Here is a 20237-nt window from a genome sequence, read left to right as displayed (position 1 = left end):
TTATAGAGAGAGATGAACAGATAGACGGATAGTTAGCCAGACAGTATGTATATATACATACGTATATATAAATATATATAAATAATATAAATTAAATATATAAATACATGTATAAAATTTTATAAGAATATTTAATAAAATAATAATTGATAATAGTAATTTATTATTATTATTATTAATATTAATGTTACAACTTAAATTCCATACAAACCCTATGTATTATTTAATATATAGCTTTAGATCAAGCTCTTATTTTAATTTCATTTCCCCATGCAGATCGTCTATCCTTTCCCCAAAGCATATATTCCGATATAGAGATCGGATATTACAGATTGTTTTCGGTTATGTGTAAAACGCGTTTTGCTCGGTTCCCTCCTCCACAGCACCGAACATCCTCCAGCGGAGCTCGTACTAATCTCAGTCCGGGTTAGAGCATCCCTGATCCGGCTACTGCAGGCAGCCACAGCCCCTCTCCTCTCCACCCAGACATGGATCAAACTGGCACCCAAGGATTTGAATGATCAGATTTGGTACAAACGCATCAATTGCATCTTATCGCGGGGATCTCAACGCATCAATTACCCATGCAAGGAAATAAACGAAATCAATGTGCAAATGAAGCAATACATTTGATTTTTAGTTTAGGCTTTAATGGGAGGAACACCATTTGGGTCATTTGCCTAGAGGAAAACAATATTTTAGTCATGTGACTGTTACAGATGTGACAGACAAACAGATTGAGTGCATGATATCACCTTTTTTTCTGAGTATCTATTTAATCTGCCTGTGTTAATGAACTATAACATTGTTTTTTTCTTTTTCTTTAATTACGACCCCTGATTGTGGTCTGTACTGTTTATCCAAAGCAACTTTCCCTCTGAAATGTCAATATGCATGTGTTAGATCCATGCACAGCCACCAACAGGCAAGAATGGAATAATTATCCATTGTGTATTGGCTACTAAAAAACAGTCAAGTCATTTTAATGCATTTCTTAATGCACAACACACATGCACGGATTTTTACCTCCTTTTAGCTAAACACTGCTTTTAATGCCTCCTTTGTTCTTGCTGGCTTTATTGACCACATCCATCAGGATCATTTCCATACAGCAGTTTAACAATCTATCCTCTCATCTAAGAGATCGCGTTGTTTTTTGTGGTAAAAGCAGCACGCGTTACATCTCCAGATCATGCATTCACGATTTCGCTACAATAAAGCCATGCTTCAGAATGAATCGTTCGCGCGAATGTTTGTGTATGACTCGTACCTGTGTTCAAAGTGCAACAGTTACATCCACAGTTGGGTTTTGTAGAGCCTCTCTGTGCGTATCGCAGGCGGATTCGGAGATATCGCTTTATTTTCCTGTGCAAAACGCCCGTATGAAGCCGTAAATGCGCTCAACGCGTCGATGGCATGGTATTCTCCAGTCCGTACCTCAAGAAAGCGTCGCGCTTTACTTTAGAAGCGTGGAGTCGCAGCTATCGCTTTAAAATGGAGCGTACCATTCGGACGGTAGGGGAGCGGCGAGACTCGTATGGAAAGCGTATATGTTTTGAATGGACTTAGAATAACTCAGTCACACAATGATTGAGTTTTATTATAATTTATTGTTAAGAAAGAGCAGAATGTCTTATCATAATTTAAGGACAGCGTAAATGTTTTACAGTGTTGTTGTCAATCATCCCTGTCATAATGAATGGCATCATCCCGCCCTTCATCTAGGATTCTCTAGCAACCCAGATGTTGAGTAGACTGTAAAAACAGACGGATATGTCTGGATTACAACAATTAAGGTCATGATGCTGGGAGATGAGAAATTAGTTGCATCTTTGGCTAATAAATACAGATCTTCCAGTCAACAAAAATGCATATATCACCCAAAAAGGAAGATATCACCCTGAAAAGATTAATTTCACTTCCCAGTTCTGTTCTTATGAAATCAAATTGGGACTTTTGTGGTTTTGAGTCAATGTTTATTAGTTTTAAAGTCATCTAAATGCTAGCGTTCTCCCAAAAGTTGACTAAACATTTTTATGCATTTATGCACTTCTCTTATGGGAAAAACGAATCAAAACTATTGATTAATGTCACACTTACCAGCGTATACAAATTTTTAACTAATCAAATGCAATCTAGAATTAAAAGGTCCCTCTTTTTAGTGTCGCATTACATATAGCAATATAATTTTATTTTTGTGTGTGTACCCATATGGCATTTTTTCTGGCCAAAATATATTTTAAATATATGCCAAATATATTGGCAGAAATATATTTATGTAAATATATTTCAGCTATTTTTTGCACATTTTAACATTTATTTATTATATAGTATATAGGAATTTTCCCGAAAGAGAATCAAAATAACAGCAGCAAGATTAAATAGAGAACAAGTTTTCTCTAGAGTTTCAAAAGAGCTTAAGAATGTCTCAAACTGTGCTCAGATGTGCCAGTCTGCGATCAAAAGTTCAACAATGAACGACATGATCCTGAAGCCAAATGATCTGAGCTGTGCGAGAATGTGTCTTTCAGGAGCTTCTGAGACAAAAGCTGATACCTCAATGAAGCGTAACGGAGACCTCCAACAAGCCTCCTGAGCTATAAAAAAGCATCATCTGAGTATTAAAACATTCTTCTGGGAGCTCCTAACCAGGTCAGAAGTGCTCAAGCATCAGATTTGCTCTTTGATCTTCTACGACTCTTTGATTCTGCAAGTAAAATATTTCACAGAGGTCACGTGGCAGAGGTCAGAATAGAGTCACGCTAAGCAAATGCATTCTGGGTGTCTTATGATGTGGTTCAGAGTGTTATTTTTTGACTTGCGCAGGCAGCGGATCTGTCCTTTGCTGTTTGCTTTTAATGAAGTTTGATGTAATCTGCGAGCAAATAGCCACGCAATCCAGTTATTCAAGTCATGTGGCCCAGTAAATGGCTGTTTAGGGAAAACGACACTCCACGGTAAACAAACACCAAAATCGTCTCATGTAAACACAGCAAATCTACAAATCCATGCCTATGGCATTTCAATCGTAAGAGCTAATAGTCTTCAGAATGACTTCACTAATATGCGTTTTACAACCTCTGACTCCAGAGGGGAAATTTCAAGTAGTTCCCAGAAAAAGAAGTCTCAAATCTCAGATGCGAAGACGAAGTTTAAATCTAGTCCTAACCAATAAGTACAGCGACTAAAATCCAGTTAGTATCTAAATGCCGAAACTACCGAGATCCCAAAATAACCCGACGGCGGTTGGGTGGGATGGTAACGTTTGACTTCCCTGCTCTCCCCCTCCTTCTCCTCCTGTGATCCAGGCAGTGTTTGTGCTTGGCACGTTCTGCCCAACCCTGTTCTTTTCCTCTGTAATTGTGAGCATCTGTAATTGAAGCCACTTGAGCCCAGCAGCCGTAGTCCTTGGTTCCTCGACCACATCGGGGTTTTGGAGGATGGTGCTGCTCGGTGCCGCTGTGCACATGCAGCGGGCCCGACAAGACAGGTTGGAAAATGCAAGAAAATGGAGAAGTATGTGGGAGGAAACTTCCGGGGCTGATGAAAGAGAGTGGTTTTTCCTTGCAAACATAAACCTCATCAGAGCAAAACACGGTCACATCCCAAAAACTGGAAATTTGATTCCTAAAGGACAACATTGCATGGGTGCGTTTGGACGGAGGACCACTGGTTTCATTGTGGAATCCGATTTATAAACAAGTTTTTGTTTATACTCACGTGATTCAGATTCCCAAGTTCAATCGTGTTGAGTTGTGACTGGTTTTCCCTAGGAAAAAAAAAAGAAGTGTTTTTCATGAGAAAGTACACAAGATGTGCTTAAAATCAAACTCTGAAATGTATTAATCATGTGATTCAAGTTCAATCATGTTGAGTTGTGACTAGTTTTGCTTACAAAAAAGAAGTGTCTGTCATACAAAAGCACCCACTGAAATCAAAAACTCTGAAGTGTATTAATTTTACAGTTTTCAAGTTTGAGAACGTCACGCAATCTGTTTATGTTGGCATTAGCTTCATTTGACTTGCAACTAACAAATGACAAGCAACGTTTGATTTGACACCCAGCTTGTGTGATACTACAACAAAAAAAGCCTCCCTTTTCAAACGTTAAAGGAATAGTTCAACCAAAAAAAGGAATTTTGCTGAAAAATTATTCACTCTCTGGCCATTCAAGATGTCTAGTTTGTTTCTTTATCAGAACAGATTTGAAGAAATTTAGCATTACATCACTTGCTCAGCAATGGATCCTCTGCAGTGAATGGGTGCCGTCAGAATGAGAGTCCAAACAGCTGATAAAAACATCACAGTAATCCACAAGTAATCCACATCACTCCAGTCCATCAATTAACATCTTGTGAAGTGAAAATCTTAACGGTTAAGGTTCAAGGTTATTGCTTTCTCCAGTGAAAAAGTCATCTAATCGGAATCCGGTGAGAAATATGCACAGATAAAGCACTGTTTACAAGAAAAACAGTCCAGAATCGTTCTAATACATCAATACAGGAGACTTTTATAATTGGAGAAAGTGTTATAATGGATTATGGAGTAATGTAGATGACTTGGGGATTATTGTGATGCATTTATCAGCTGTTTGGACTCTCATTCTGACGGCACCCATTCACTGCAGAGGATCCACTGGTGTGTGAAGTAATGCTACATTCCTCCTAATCTGTTTCCATGAAGAAACAAACTCATCTACATCTTGGATGGCCTGAGGGTGAGTAGATTTATTTTTAGGTGAACCATTCCTTTAAATAACCCAGTTTATTATTTGTAGCAATAGCCAAAAATACATTGTATGGGTCAAAATGATTGATTTTTCTTTTATGCCAAAAATCATTAGGATATTAAGTAAAGATCATGCTCCATGAAGATATTTTGTACATTTCCTACTGTAAATATATTAAAACTTAATTTTTGATTAGTAATATGCATTGCTAAGAACTTCATGTGGACAACTTTAAAGGCGATTTTCTCAATATTTTGATTTTTTTTTTGCACCCTCAGATTCCAGATTTTCAAATAGTTGTATCTCGGCCAAATATTGTCCTATCCTAACAAACCATACATCAATGGAAAGTTTATTTGTACAGCTTTCAGATGACCCTTATGACTGCTTTTGTGGTCCAGGGTCACATATGATTATATAGATATATTTTATTATTTGCATTTAACATTGATTTAGCACCTAGTGTTCTGAACTATACTGAACATCATTTATGCACTTAGCAGACACTTTTATCCAAAAGCGATCAAATCAAATCATCAAACGAATGCATTTATACACTTAAACACCTTCTAATGACGCTCTCTTTAGTTAATGCAACTAGTTAGTAATCTTAAAGAGGACTGCTTAGCTCAGCCGAAAAATATCATTTAAGCAATAACCTCTCATTTCATGCTACACCATGTGCTATCAGGGGGAATAAAACAACCTTTTCATCAAATGCGATATCTGCTCCTTTTTATCATGTCATGCAGTCCCAGTGAATCATGATTTATTACGACTCTCGAGTTATTTGATTTTGCCAGTAAAATGTTTTGCAGAGGTCATGTGGCGTCTCATCTGAAGGTCGTAGTGGGAGACTAGTAAAGTATATTCATGAGATGATGCCACATGTACAGTATAGTCTGTTTATGGGCCTGACTGAAACTTTATTAACCTTGAGAAGGATTTCTAATGTTTACCGCCAATTACTGTTGTGTTTTAGGTTCTCGTTTTGAAGTTTTAATTAATGTGAGCTATTTCTAGCACTGAAAACACGTTCTTTATTTCTTTAACATTACAACCAAGTTTGGCTAATTATTGTGATGAATTGATCACCAAATATACACTCTAAAAAATGCTGGGTTAAATACAACCCAGTGCTGGGTAAAATAGGGACAACCCCAGCAATTGGGTTGTTTTGACCCAGCGGTTGGGTTACTACCCAGGAGGTTGGGTTAAACATTTAACCCAACCGCTGGGTCAAAACAACCTAATTGCTGGGTTTGTCCCTATTTTACCCAGCACTGGGTTGTATTTAACCCAGCATTTTTTATTAGAATGATTTCTGAAGGATCATGTGACACTGAAGACTGGAGTAATGATGCTCAAAACTCAACTTTGCATCACAGGAATAAATCACATTTTAAAATATATTCAAATAGAAAACAGTTATTTAAAAATTATAATAATATTTCACAATATAACTATTTTTTACTGTATTTCTGTTCAAATAAATGCAGTCTTGGTGCTCGGTGAGCAAAAACATTTAAAAATTGTAATTATTTCAAACTTTTGGCATTAGAGTGCCATATAAATAACAAGGTATATGAATAACCATATAATCACAAGATCTTAATACTTTTTGACAGAACAACTTTTGTGATGGTGAATATAAATGAAAAAATAACTGAGAACTGTAATTATCAATGGTACATGCCTGGCTGCCTGTTTATTTGTTTAGACAACTTAAGATTCAAAAATCAGCAAAATTGCATAATTTATATGTATAAATGCAAAGAATATCTTTGCATTTGTGCAGGAACAGCCCTGCCTGCCACATGAGCTTTAACCTCGTGTTCCCCTCGCTGCCCCCTGGTGGTTGGAGGAGCTCTGTCAACAGAAAACCTGCAGGCTATTTTACAATCTGTCTGGTAGAAACATGAAAACCATATAGCTGAAACACAGACAGGCTCTTGTGATTGCCATGGTTACATAAATTTAGACATAGATCACAAATGAAGTTGAATCAGCGATGCGAGAGAGAGAGATGCAACACTTTCGTTCTTTTATCTCTTAAATGAATGTTGCAGGTTCAGTTCCATAAGGAATAATGTCAATTACTATAGTCTCGACGCACAGTTTTCTTAATAAAAAAAGTGTAAGAAAAAGTAAACAGGTCCAAGCAATCAAGCATTTAAAAGCACAAACCTGAAGCTCATATTTTGATCAAAGCACTTCTATTATTGCTTACTTGACTACATGCATTTAAAAATAGCATGAAACGTAACAAACAAGGTTAGTCGTATGTTTTCCTGCACGCAATGACTTGCTCTTCCTCTGAAATGACTTTTATTTCTGCTGACATTGCTTGGATAATGCTAAATTTTAACCAACTAGCTAGTTAGGCTTTGCATTCTGGTAACACCCACTTTTTAATGATTCACTTAACTAAAATCAACACTCTAAAAAATGCTGGGTTAAATACAACCCAGTGCTGGGTAAAATAGGGACAACCCCAGCAATTGGGTTGTTTTGACCCAGCGGTTGGGTTACTACCCAGGAGGTTGGGTTAAACATTTAACCCAACCGCTGGGTCAAAACAACCTAATTGCTGGGTTTGTCCCTATTTTACCCAGCACTGGGTTGTATTTAACCCAGCATTTTTTATTAGAATGATTTCTGAAGGATCATGTGACACTGAAGACTGGAGTAATGATGCTCAAAACTCAACTTTGCATCACAGGAATAAATCACATTTTAAAATATATTCAAATAGAAAACAGTTATTTAAAAATTATAATAATATTTCACAATATAACTATTTTTTACTGTATTTCTGTTCAAATAAATGCAGTCTTGGTGCTCGGTGAGCAAAAACATTTAAAAATTGTAATTATTTCAAACTTTTGGCATTAGAGTGCCATATAAATAACAAGGTATATGAATAACCATATAATCACAAGATCTTAATACTTTTTGACAGAACAACTTTTGTGATGGTGAATATAAATGAAAAAATAACTGAGAACTGTAATTATCAATGGTACATGCCTGGCTGCCTGTTTATTTGTTTAGACAACTTAAGATTCAAAAATCAGCAAAATTGCATAATTTATATGTATAAATGCAAAGAATATCTTTGCATTTGTGCAGCAACAGCCCTGCCTGCCACATGAGCTTTAACCTCGTGTTCCCCTCGCTGCCCCCTGGTGGTTGGAGGAGCTCTGTCAACAGAAAACCTGCAGGCTATTTTACAATCTGTCTGGTAGAAACATGAAAACCATATAGCTGAAACACAGACAGGCTCTTGTGATTGCCATGGTTACATAAATTTAGACATAGATCACAAATGAAGTTGAATCAGCGATGCGAGAGAGAGAGATGCAACACTTTCGTTCTTTTATCTCTTAAATGAATGTTGCAGGTTCAGTTCCATAAGGAATAATGTCAATTACTATAGTCTCGACGCACAGTTTTCTTCATAAAAAAAGTGTAAGAAAAAGTAAACAGGTCCAAGCAATCAAGCATTTAAAAGCACAAACCTGAAGCTCATATTTTGATCAAAGCACTTCTATTATTGCTTACTTGACTACATGCATTTAAAAATAGCATGAAACGTAACAAACAAGGTTAGTCGTATGTTTTCCTGCACGCAATGACTTGCTCTTCCTCTGAAATGACTTTTATTTCTGCTGACATTGCTTGGATAATGCTAAATTTTAACCAACTAGCTAGTTAGGCTTTGCATTCTGGTAACACCCACTTTTTAATGATTCACTTAACTAAAATCACGTCTTATACATCATTTTGTCTGCATTGAATACAGGGTTATTAATATTATAGTTAACTAAAAAAAAAAATATCCATATTCAAAACGTAATAATCACTTTAATCTAGCTTGCGCCAACAGTTGTACACTGGAAGCAGTTCCGGGCGGATGACGTATGAGTTCAGCTGTTGTTAAATATTACATTTAATTTAATATTAAACATTAAATATAAAAAATTTACTTATTTTAGTTGCCAAAGCAATGTTCTCATTTAGCTTGATGTACCAAAATAGCTAAAACGAAAACTTAAATAAAAATGTAAAAAAAAAAAAACTAAAATATATGAACATAAAAATAACTAATAAAAAAATTACTAAAACTTTAACTAAAATTTAATTCAAAACGGAAAAAAATTTATTTACTTTTTTTTTTTTTTAAACCTATATAAAATAACATCTCAATGATACTATAGAACATTTAAAAAAAATGTCTCTCTAGAAAACACATAAAATACCTGATTAAAATGGATTGCAAATGCCAGTTCAGGTTGACTTTAAGATAACAGGTCTTCTACTCTGTATATATAGCCTAACTGCTATATGATAATATACATTTAGTTCATTTTTAGGTGGTTTATTTTTGGTTCAAATACAGATTTCATGTTTAAACACCATCCACTTCTACTTTTATTATACTGTCTCTCTTTAAAGGATACTCTTGTTTAAGTGCTTTCCACATTTACCACTTAAGCAGACTCATAGCAGAAAGTTTCGCTGGAGCTCAGCTCAGAAAGCAAGTGTAAAGGGCATGAAGTTTTTGGAACACACACCCGTCCGCGGTGAAGCCCCATGTGAAAATTGATGCCTACATCCTTGTAATTTGCAGAAGTCACCATAAAAAGCGAGCAGCATGCATGACAATAGCTCTCTCTCATTTTACTGCTGCATGGGCACTCGGGCCCCGGACCCCGAACCGCTCCGTTCGGCTTTTCTCCCCTCTCTTACACTGCACATCTGGCCTCTATAAGCCACTGCAGCTGTTAGTCAAATTACGTGTGCGCTTTGGAGGGTCCGAACCACAGAAGGCCCCCCTCCCCGAGAGGCCGGGAAGGAACTGGTTGGATTCTGATGAGGGATCTTATTAAAGTGCCAGCAGTAGTCCTTCATTTGCCCCTGTCGCCGTGAAGCAGTTTATTTCACCCTTTTCATCTAGCGCTGCACGCTCACTTGAAAGTTATTTCCTTGTGCCATATGTGTAAACAGAAGACAACCTGCCACAGATAATTAAAGAGAGGCTTTTACGGTGGAAATGAGATTTTTACATTGACTGAAAGAAAAATGAACAGTGTTTGTCTGTACAAAATGCTTGGGTGTTGTTGTTAAATGGTTGCTAATGTATTCTAAGTTGTTGCGAACTGGTCAAAAAAGTCAACTTCCATGTGAAATTGTTCATAATTTGTCATCCACCACATGAAAATCATCAGTCTGATCACTTATAAAACTAACAACACACTTCTCCTTAAAAAGACACATGATTTTTAATACAAAAATTGCAAGTTATGCATTTAAATAGAATATTTAAGAGTCTGGGGTTTGTTAGCTTGAGATAATAAAGTGTAAGATATGCAGCAGTGTTATTTTAATATCATTAACATACTGTTACATGTTTGTTTTGTTTTATATTTCCTGTTTTTACTTAAATTTACCATTTCCCCCCCTGTTTTTACTTACTTTTTTTTTTTTAAATGTGGTTTTCATTCATTTTTATTTATTACTTTTATTTTGTAGTTTTAGTTATTTAAGTACTTCATGTGAAAATAAAACATAACATAAATAAAAATAAATGTTGCCATTGGAACTCGCTGAAAGAAAACAAATATTTAAAGTTTTTGTAATTTTGTTTTGCCCTTTTGTTATTTTTATTAGTATTATTTTTTAATGTCTATATATCTTTTTTATTTATTTTTTATTTATTCGTATTAGTTATTTTAGTACTTCAAGTGAAACCAAATTGAAAATAATTTTTAAAAGTGAAAAAATAAAATAGTTAAATACAAAAATAGTTATATAGTTAAATAGTTATAGCAAACTATTATAGTATAGTAAAATAGTTATACATACTGTATAACATAAACATATAACAATAAATAAAAAGGAATAAAACTATGCATACATATACACACACACATAAACCACATATGCCTGTATGTGTGTGTGTGTGTGTGTGTGTATGTATAGTTTTTTATTCCTTTTTATTTATTAGTTTTAGGGATTTTAGTAGTACTTCAAGTTAAACTAAACAAAAATGAGAAATGTTGCCTTTGCAAATAGTTGAAATAAAATATATTTTGTTTCTATTTACTTTATTTCAGTAAACGTTTATTTGATTTCAAGTAACTAGTAAATGTTTTTTTATGGTTTTGGTTTAGTTAAGATAAAAACGAGTGTTTTTGCTGTTTTATTATGCTGTAGTTTTCATGTGGCATTTCATGGCTTTTTGCCATCCTGCGGAAAACATTCGTAAAACTTCAAAGTGGAGCTCAAACAGTTGCCAAGCAACAATTCTTTTTGTACAGTACCCCAACAGCAGGTTGCACAGCATTGTTGTCAGTGGGGTAGTCCTGTGGGAATTACTGGAGCTCAGTATTCAACAGAATATTGGGAGAGGAAATCTCAAATCCATGTTTCAATGGTGATCATGATCAATGAGTTCCACACTGAAGTATTTAACACATTACACATACACCACACATTACCATGGATTTGGGACAAAGTACTATGGTAATACGGTAATACTACGTTTTTTCACCACTACTATGATGTCAATACTCTTTAAAGCCCATTTGAGTGTTATTTAAATAACACAGGTTTAATTTTATATTTACATTTTTATATTAAAACATATATAAATATTGGAGCACATTTTACAAGAGAATACAATTTCTCTCTAAACATTTTATGTTTAATTCAATGTGTTGCTTGTAATTTCTTCATAATTATACTTGTGAAATGTACAAGCAATTTCTGTGTGAAAAACGTTTCAAATCCTACACCTTTTTTTTTTTTCAGTGGATGCAAGAAACAATTTTGATTTAGAAATTACTAGTAAATTTCACAAACAATTGCAAAGAAACAGCAAGTAACACATCGAATTAAACATGAAATTTGAAATGGAAAGACTAAAATAGATTAATGTCAAATGTATTAAAAATTTGCTTGCAAAATGTATTCCAGCAGTATTGGAAGCTTAACTAAAAAATAATAAAAATAATTGTTTTTTTACGTTTAATTCAGTGTGTTTCTTTGTAATAAATTGTGAAATTTGCTAGCAATTTCTGAGTGAATTCCCACAAAAAACAAGTTTTTCCATGATCAATTATTATTAATTCATTGAAATAAATAGATTAAATTAATTCCTTATTTTTTTACATCATCAAAGATTAAAACTCATACAAGAAAGTGTGTATTTTGGTGCTTTCTTTTCACCATTATAATCACTTTTTTTTGTTGTTGCTTTTTTTGTGGTTCACTCAAATAGCTTGCAGTGTGACAAATGAATTTTTTAAAAGAACAATTATTCCATGTGGTCTTTTAATTAATTAACATGAGCTCATAAAACCTGCGGGCATAATAATTGTAGACAAATTAGAAAAACGTTTTAGATGGAGTTTGAAATGTCATGTCAAACACTCATTTATAAAAGCATCATAATATTACATTCTACACAATCACAGTACTTTTTCATAAGAGAAAAGAATCTGGAAACTCACCTGGAAAAGAAATTTGCTGCCGAGTCAATTTTGACACAAAAAAGTGCATTTGTGAGTGATTTCGCCTGTAAACTAGAACGCCGCGCTCCTTGAATTCAGCTCGTCACATGTCTGCTTTTCTATAACTTGCCCACCTGCTATGAGACAGATATTAGCTGAAAGCAGAGACATAATATCCTTCTTGTCACAGAATTGGAACAACTGTTTTATGTGGGCTTTCCTGTGCCCTTGTTAATTAAAACACATGCTGAAAATTACCTGTCACCTAGCAACGACGTAGAAGTCTATATTCAACAGAGTGAAAATGAATAATCACACAGTTAAGAGGGCCGTCGTGGGGGAGTATGGGAAATCAGCCCATGTGACACGGAGAGAAATGATACATCAGCCACCATCACTAAATCTAACAATGTCACAGGTGGTGTGTGTGCAACAGCGAGAGTGCCAAATAAATACTGGGAAGTGCAGCACAGCGAAAACTAGTGGAACGCGCTGCACAGTGTCAGCAGAACACACTCCAGCTATCGATTCCAACACTTACAGCCAAAGAAGACCAGACACATACAAGAGCTGATCACAACTTACAGTCTCACAAATAAAGCTTATTCAATTACCTCAAGCTCAACAACAACAACAACAACAACAAAACTTCTAATCAAAATCAAGTTTTGACTGTATAGGCTTCTTGAGTTGAGATTTAAGTATTTTCTGTCTATACAACATTATATAAACACACTATCTATCTATCTATCTATCTACACACACACACACACACGTTTTTAGTGTGTGTGTGCGAATTGTGGGGACTTTCCATAGACTTCTATTACCTGTATACTGACCAAACGATATTTTCTATCCCTAACCCTAAACCTTACAGAAAACATGTTTGCATTGTTACACTTTCAGATAAACATCATTTACTATTTTTATTAACTTTTTTTTCCCTCGTGAGGACCACGTCCCCACAATGTAGCATAAACAAGTACTGTACACAAACACACGCACGCACACGCACACACACACAGAATAACATGAATGTGTGTGTGTGTATATATATATATGTATGTATGTATTGTATATATACAGTGTATAGCAACAAAATGCACTACACAATTATATAATGTCAACAGTTTTGCTTACACACACACACACACACACAAATGTATAAAAAAATGTGTATTTGCTTTCATGTAAAATCATTTTCAGAGAATGTCACGGCTCTAAGAAGCTACATTTGTTCTTGTTGTTTTAAACTCAACTTTTCTTTCCTCCAGATCAGCCTGTTCCAGTCACACGTTGTCACATAACCAGGAGACTGTGCGAGTGTGAACATGGAATACGCAAATGGTTTGCACGTTTATCAGTGTGGATGAGTACAGATGCCTGTCCCTGGAGACGTGGACATCTGTGCCAGAGAGAGTGAGAGCTGGCAGTGCCAGGGCCTGGCATCCCTTCCATTCCAGCCTGGATTCAAACAAGCTGCTGCTGGAGCTGACTGGAGGATTGCTTAAAGGCCTAAGACAACTGAAAGCTTTTCATTCGCTAAAGCAAGCATTACTATTACCGTCGCTCATAATTAGTGATATAAACAAATCTTGAATTATTAAATGTCAGCGTGTAACTCATCCCGCATTGTTTGTGCTACAGACATGAATGAAACCTCAAATCATACTGCTTATTGAGAAGAGATGTGCTATTCATTTTCTAAGCGATCATATTCACAATTTATGCTTGGAGGATGAAAATAAGGAGAAAAACATTCACATTGAAGGAGAAAGCTGAGCTGTGTCTAGAGACCAGAATATAATACATGATATGATGTCTTGTTTTCAGGTAAAACACTGACATTTTCTTAAATCAAGATGCATTTACCTCATAAGCAACACTGAATGATATATTAAGGCTTTTTTCAGTGAACATACCTTAGATTAAGTTCATTTTTTTACGTGGCACTGGAAGATTCTTATCATAAAAGTGAAACACGAATGAAAAACATCTGCCAATGCAAGATAGATTTTCTGAAGACAAACTTTATCTCTTCACACAGTTGTGCTCATCAGGTCAATTTACACAGCTTAAAAAGATGATTAGATATTTTACCTAGAAAACAAGACACATTATTGTGGCAGTGACTTTTCCTTTCACTCATATTTCTTTCAGAAAATTGTTACTTTGCATCTCTACTAAATACCTGTTGCGCTTACATTCTGTTCCAAACTTAAAGATGACGTCATTTCTGCAGCTTTAGCGATTTCAAAACCAATTCTTCCTTTGTGAATTTTAACTACTTAATTATAACACAAAAAAATATTAATACCAAAAAAAGTGTCAAATTTGTGAAACTGTATAATGATCTGCTGAATGGTACATAATTTTTGATTTACTACCTCTGTATTTTTTGTTTTATCTATGTATTCTTATTTATTTCTTTTTTCTTTTTTCTTCTTCTTTGTCTTCCTATATAAATTCTGTATTCATAATGTCATCCAATGTTACATTAATTGTTGAATGTTAAGTGTTTATACTTGCAATAAAAAAAACAAAAAAACAAACAAAAAAAACAATTCTTCCATAGTTATTGTTTATGCCAGATAGCCGATATTAAGCCCCACCCCAAACTCACGCCATTGGCCGATTCAGTGCTGCTGTGTCAGGCCGGCAAATGTTTTACATACTGTTCTCTCTGCATATCCTGAATAATCATAAAAAAGTGTCAAATTTGTGAAACTGTATAATGATCTGCTGAATGGTACATAATTTTTGATTTACTACCTCTGTATTTTTTGTTTTATCTATGTATTCTTATTTATTTATTTTTTCTTCTTCTTTGTCTTCCTATATAATTTCTGTATTCATAATGTCATCCAATGTTACATTAATTGTTGAATGTTAAGTGTTTATACTTGCAATAAAAAAAACAAAAAAACAAACAAAAAAAACAATTCTTCCATAGTTATTGTTTATGCCAGATAGCCGATATTAAGCCCCACCCCAAACTCACGCCATTGGCCGATTCAGTGCTGCTGTGTCAGGCCGGCAAATGTTTTACATACTGTTCTCTCTGCATATCCTGAATAATCATGATTAGGGATGCACCATACTAAATTTTTCAGCCGATACTACTAGCCCGTTGTTCATAATGACTTCTGCAAATAGCTTGGTTTTCTTAAAGGTGCAGTAGCGGTTGAAATGGGTTCTGAAGTCCAAATTCAAAATGCTGTAGAGAGCTGTTTCTCCTGCTCACTCCTCTTCAGTCTTGACAGTCAAGTGGGTTGCCAGGTTGAGGATAAGCAACAGGACCGAACACAACTAACAATGGAAGTTGACAAGCCTTACACTGTAAGTTGATGAGTTGATTTATCCTTGTTTTAATGTTTCTGGTCGTAGATTTTTTTTCTATGGATTCCAAGGCTTTTTAGTTTGGGTTAAATCTGTGATCTCTGACCAGAGCCGATCCTCCCTATATGCAAAATACGCAAGCTGCGTAGGGCCCCCGAAACACCAGGGGGCCCCCTAGCTCTCAAAGATGATTTAATTTTAGTTTCGTTTTTGAATTTGGCCAGCGGTTATGAAAACATGATTGATCATTTCTTTTAATGCGGTGCGCTGTCGTCCTTTCTACGTAAAAATCTGTCAAATCATGTAATGTGAATGTCGTACAGCCTTGCTTGAGACTAAAAAAAAGTTGAAAACGAAAGTTGAGAAGAGTTGAAAGCGTACCGAGCTGCGGAAGAGACACTGTTTCTCAAGCGCTTTCCGCGAGCGCGATTCGAGACGGAGTGAAACACGGACAAATGCGTTTCATTCATTTGTTCATAACCACTCATACCCCCCACACCCCGACACAGTTTTGCGTAGGGCCCCCAGAAGTCTAGGATCGGCACTGTCTCTGACACAGTTTGTTTGAAAGCTACCATGGCTGCAGTATGCTGAGCTTTCCATCAACTGGCACCCCAGAGTGTCGAAATCCTATTGGGTAAACTGGCAGTGGGCGGAATCCCACAAACTAAAACAAAAACAGACATTCCGACATGGAATACACATTTCAAAGTAGAAAACTAGCTGTAGCATTGTTTTTAAGAGAAACAAGTATGTGAACTTTGAGTATGTGAATGTTTTCTAAATATCTGCAAACATATTATGGTATTTTTATGCTTTAAGCCAAAAGTATACTTCATTGTTTGTACGCTAGAGTATGGGCAGCCTTTCAAAGTATACGTCATTTGATAGCATGTGTGAACGCAGGCAATTGACACATGCGCTCCAAAAAGTTTCATCTTTATCCAGTGTCTGCGCTATTTTTCCCCAGAAGTTATGACCGATAAAAAAATCTTTGTACTCTTTTAAACTAAAGTTGCGGCTATCTCATAACCCCGTTTTCCCAAAGTATACTTAATTTTTGTATGCTTACACTAGCATATGCATACAGTCGAATGTGCAGCCTTTCAAAGTATAGTCCATTTGATAGCATGTTACAAAAATCGGACACAGTTATAAAAATCGGTGGTGTGCGTACAGTACACGCATAGTATTCTGGTGACAACATGCACAGTATGCAGTCCCTCGTGTATGCGTAAAAAACGAAGTATACTTTGGGCTTTAATACAATCAAAATAATACATACAGCACCTTTAAACAATCGGCTGATTGCCGATAGTGCCGATAATTTCTCTTATCAGACAATGCCGTTTATCAGCTGACACGTCAGTGCATCCCTAATTGGGATAGGAGAAAGCATTTTAACATGACATCACCTTTCAGCTCAATTCGTGCTCGAACACAGGGGTAACGATATTGACGGTGTGTGATTTTGTCGAGTGTGTTGCCAGTATACATCACACTGCTTTCCCCCGGGCCCCGAACAGTGAGACAAGAAGCGAATGAGTTTAGAGATCTCAGCATCAACACCACCTGATGTTCCCAGAAACACACACACACACACACACACACACACTCTCATGCCTGTGGTCTCTCTTCCACCCATTCAGCCAACATCCAGAGCTCAGCCCACGCCGCGCTCACCACCGGCCGCCCTCCCTCTGCGCGAGAGAGAGACAGACGGGTAGGTTGGCTGCGCAGTATGCAACTCACGGTCCCTGGGGGAGTATAATCTGTAGTTAACCACAGGTCTGAATACTCTCCCTACAGCCCCTCATAGAAGCGTATCTCTCGCTCCGAGCAGACACACACTTCAGCCCTGCATGAGGAGAGATGCATTTCATTTTAAACATGTTGAAAATATGACACTTTAATAAACTATTCCTAGCACAGATTTCCATTAACATACATTAGAAAAACAAACTGAACATGCAGAATGCTTCCCAGAGGAAAAGGCTATTACTCAGAGGTTGGGCTTTCTCTGCCTAAGGACACTTAAGGGAGTTCTCAATTATGTCTCTTTTAAGTATTTTGTCTCACTTGGTTCTCCTCAAATTCCTTGAGAGAAATAAAAATAGACATGATTACGACAAATATTGTCATGCACAATATTTGAGAAATATCACATGGACAGGAAATTACTAAATTGTTTATTTTGCATGTATTAACAAAATTAAAGATTTTAATGTGTGGAGAGCTGTGTAGATTACTTTAAATTGTAAATTGTACTTTAAATTACTTTAATTTGTAGTCCGTTACTGATTCCATGACAACAATTGTAGTTAGTAACGTAATCCATTACATTACACATTCCATAACATTTCAATTTATAATATAATCAGACTACTTTTAGATTACTTTTGACCTCGTTTATTACATTGACTTAAATAAGATAATCTTGTACCATATATAAAAATACAAAGAGTAACTAATAAAGTAAAATCTTTTTATATATTAAAAATATTATATATTTACATAAAATTACACATAATACATGTAATTGTATGTCGGTTTTTTTTCCCAAAAAATAATTTTAAAATTACTTTTTAAAATAATTTGTTTTGTATATGTAAAATCTATGTAAAAGACTATATTTAAGCAATCTTACATTGACAGGAAATTTTATTTTATAATAAATACAATAAATAACTTATAATTAATCAAAATGAATTAATTACCTTGAATACCAGTTTATTAAAGCATTTATTATAATGATTAAGACAGATACTGAAGATATATATTTAAGCAATATCACATGGACATTACAAAAAATGCAGAATTAATTTGAATAATTTTCACCTTTATTGTATTTATCCTAAAATATTAAATAAAGATTATATTGTATTTTATATAAAATGGTACATATAAAAAAAATCACAACTTATAAAATGAGCATGTTTATGTTTTAATCTCTAAGGGAGACACTGGTGTCTATAGGCAGGAGAAAAATCATGACAGAAAGCGTGTCAATTTACTCAATTTATCTCATTGCCAACTAGGAGAAAATGTCTTTTTCAGTTTCGTGCACCGAACACTACAAAAGGATAAGAACACTAAAGAATATGTAGACAGTAAAACACATCCCGACCTGTGGTAAATGAAGCATTATTCTGACCCGACAAGCGGAAATTTGAGTGAGTCAGAAACAAAAGCAAATGATGTCAGAGAAATCCGACAAGGCAATTAAGACAAAGGCGGCCATAATTAAACAGGAAGTGGCCGCACGGGATTCTTCAGCGCTGCGGTACAGTCCTGGAAAACATCAAGAATCTTAAAAAGCCAGCCGGTGCATGTATGTTGAGCGATGAGATTGTCACGTGTAGCTTTGCAGCGCTGGAGCTTTATGACAGATGCCTGCGAGTCCATTCATTATCTGGGTTTCATTACAGTTATTGAACTTTCGCTTCCATGCGTCAGAGCCGAACTACTGGGCCTTAAATCCAGCGAGGTTCTTAATCAAAACCAGCCCCAACCTCCTCTCTGCCTGTCTTACAGCAAAAATGTCATCTCCTCTCCAAACTTGCACCCTTCATCTCTGTCTCTCTCTCTCTCCCTTGCTTCGGTTCTGCTCCTCTCTCTCTTTCAGTCTTGGCCCTCCAACTTCTGGAAAAATGCACCCCTCCCTGAAGCGGCGCTCTCTAATCTGAGTCCAGAAGAAGTGATCAAAACGCCCGCGGTTAACCCGTTTCCCTCCCTTTCTCCCCAAACCCTCCAGTACCACGGCGAGCGCAGTCACCAGGAATGCAGCGAATGGACACAGTATGTGCACAGTATAAAGCAGAGGCTTATATAGCGTTACGGAGAGGTTCAACGAGACTTGCTCAACTCTGTTTATCAATATTTCTTGAAGGGGGCATATAATAGGAAACATGACTCTCATTGCTGTGGTGAAGTAAAGGCAGTTATATGGAAGCTGTGCTGTGCAAGTGCAGCGACGCCTGCTACTGCTTCAGTCTAGCCCGTTAATGCAAATATTGTAACGCATGTCATTTTCATTGCTTTCTGTAGCTAATGCAATGAACAAAATAAAATGCTATTTATTTTGCCATAAATGCATGGGTTTTCATTAAAAAAAATACACCCACACCCACACACAAACTAAAATCTATTTAATATTATAAAAATTACACAACATTATACATGTAATATTCAAAGATAATTTTTTTAATTACTTTTTAAAATAAATTATTTTATATATGTACATTCTATGTTATCTAGCAATGTCACAAGGACAGGACAGTTTATTTAATAATGAATATAATATTTTATAATTACAATAAATAATGCAGAATACATTTTAATGAATTGTAGCTTTATTGAATTTATTACTGTATTTACTATATAATGTAAATATATGTAAATACAATTACTGTATTTTTTAAAATCAAAAACAGTAAAATTGTGAAATATTATTATTTTTATTTTAACTGTTTGTATATATTTTAAAGTGTAATTTATTCCTGTGATGGCAAATCTGAATTACCCTAGTCTTCAGTGTCTGGAAAAGGAATGAAATGAAATGAAAAAATAATAAATAAATAAATAAAAAAATAAAATCAATAAAAAATTAAATAAAATCAATAAAAGAATAAAATAAAAAATATAATAAAATA

At 35.4% G+C, this 20237-nt stretch overlaps 1 protein-coding gene across 1 annotated transcript in view; it reads right to left on the bottom strand.

Annotated features, from left to right (window-relative positions):
* Window positions 1-1464, bottom strand: part of LOC107743094 (plexin A3-like) — a 182559-nt gene extending 181095 nt beyond the window's left edge. Inside the window, exon 1 of the mRNA XM_016556207.1 lies at window positions 1271-1464. The gene's annotated coding sequence lies outside the window, so the exon portion shown is untranslated. The remainder of the gene's footprint in view (window positions 1-1270) is intronic.
* Window positions 1465-20237: the final 18773 nt, after the last annotated feature.

The sequence above is a fragment of the Sinocyclocheilus rhinocerous genome, unplaced genomic scaffold (assembly GCF_001515625.1).
Source record: "Sinocyclocheilus rhinocerous isolate Xijiao unplaced genomic scaffold, SAMN03320098_v1.1 scaffold797, whole genome shotgun sequence".
Taxonomy (NCBI): Eukaryota; Metazoa; Chordata; class Actinopteri; order Cypriniformes; family Cyprinidae; genus Sinocyclocheilus; species Sinocyclocheilus rhinocerous.
The sequence above is the reverse complement of the archived record's forward strand: the minus strand, read 5'-3'. Positions and strand labels throughout refer to the sequence as shown.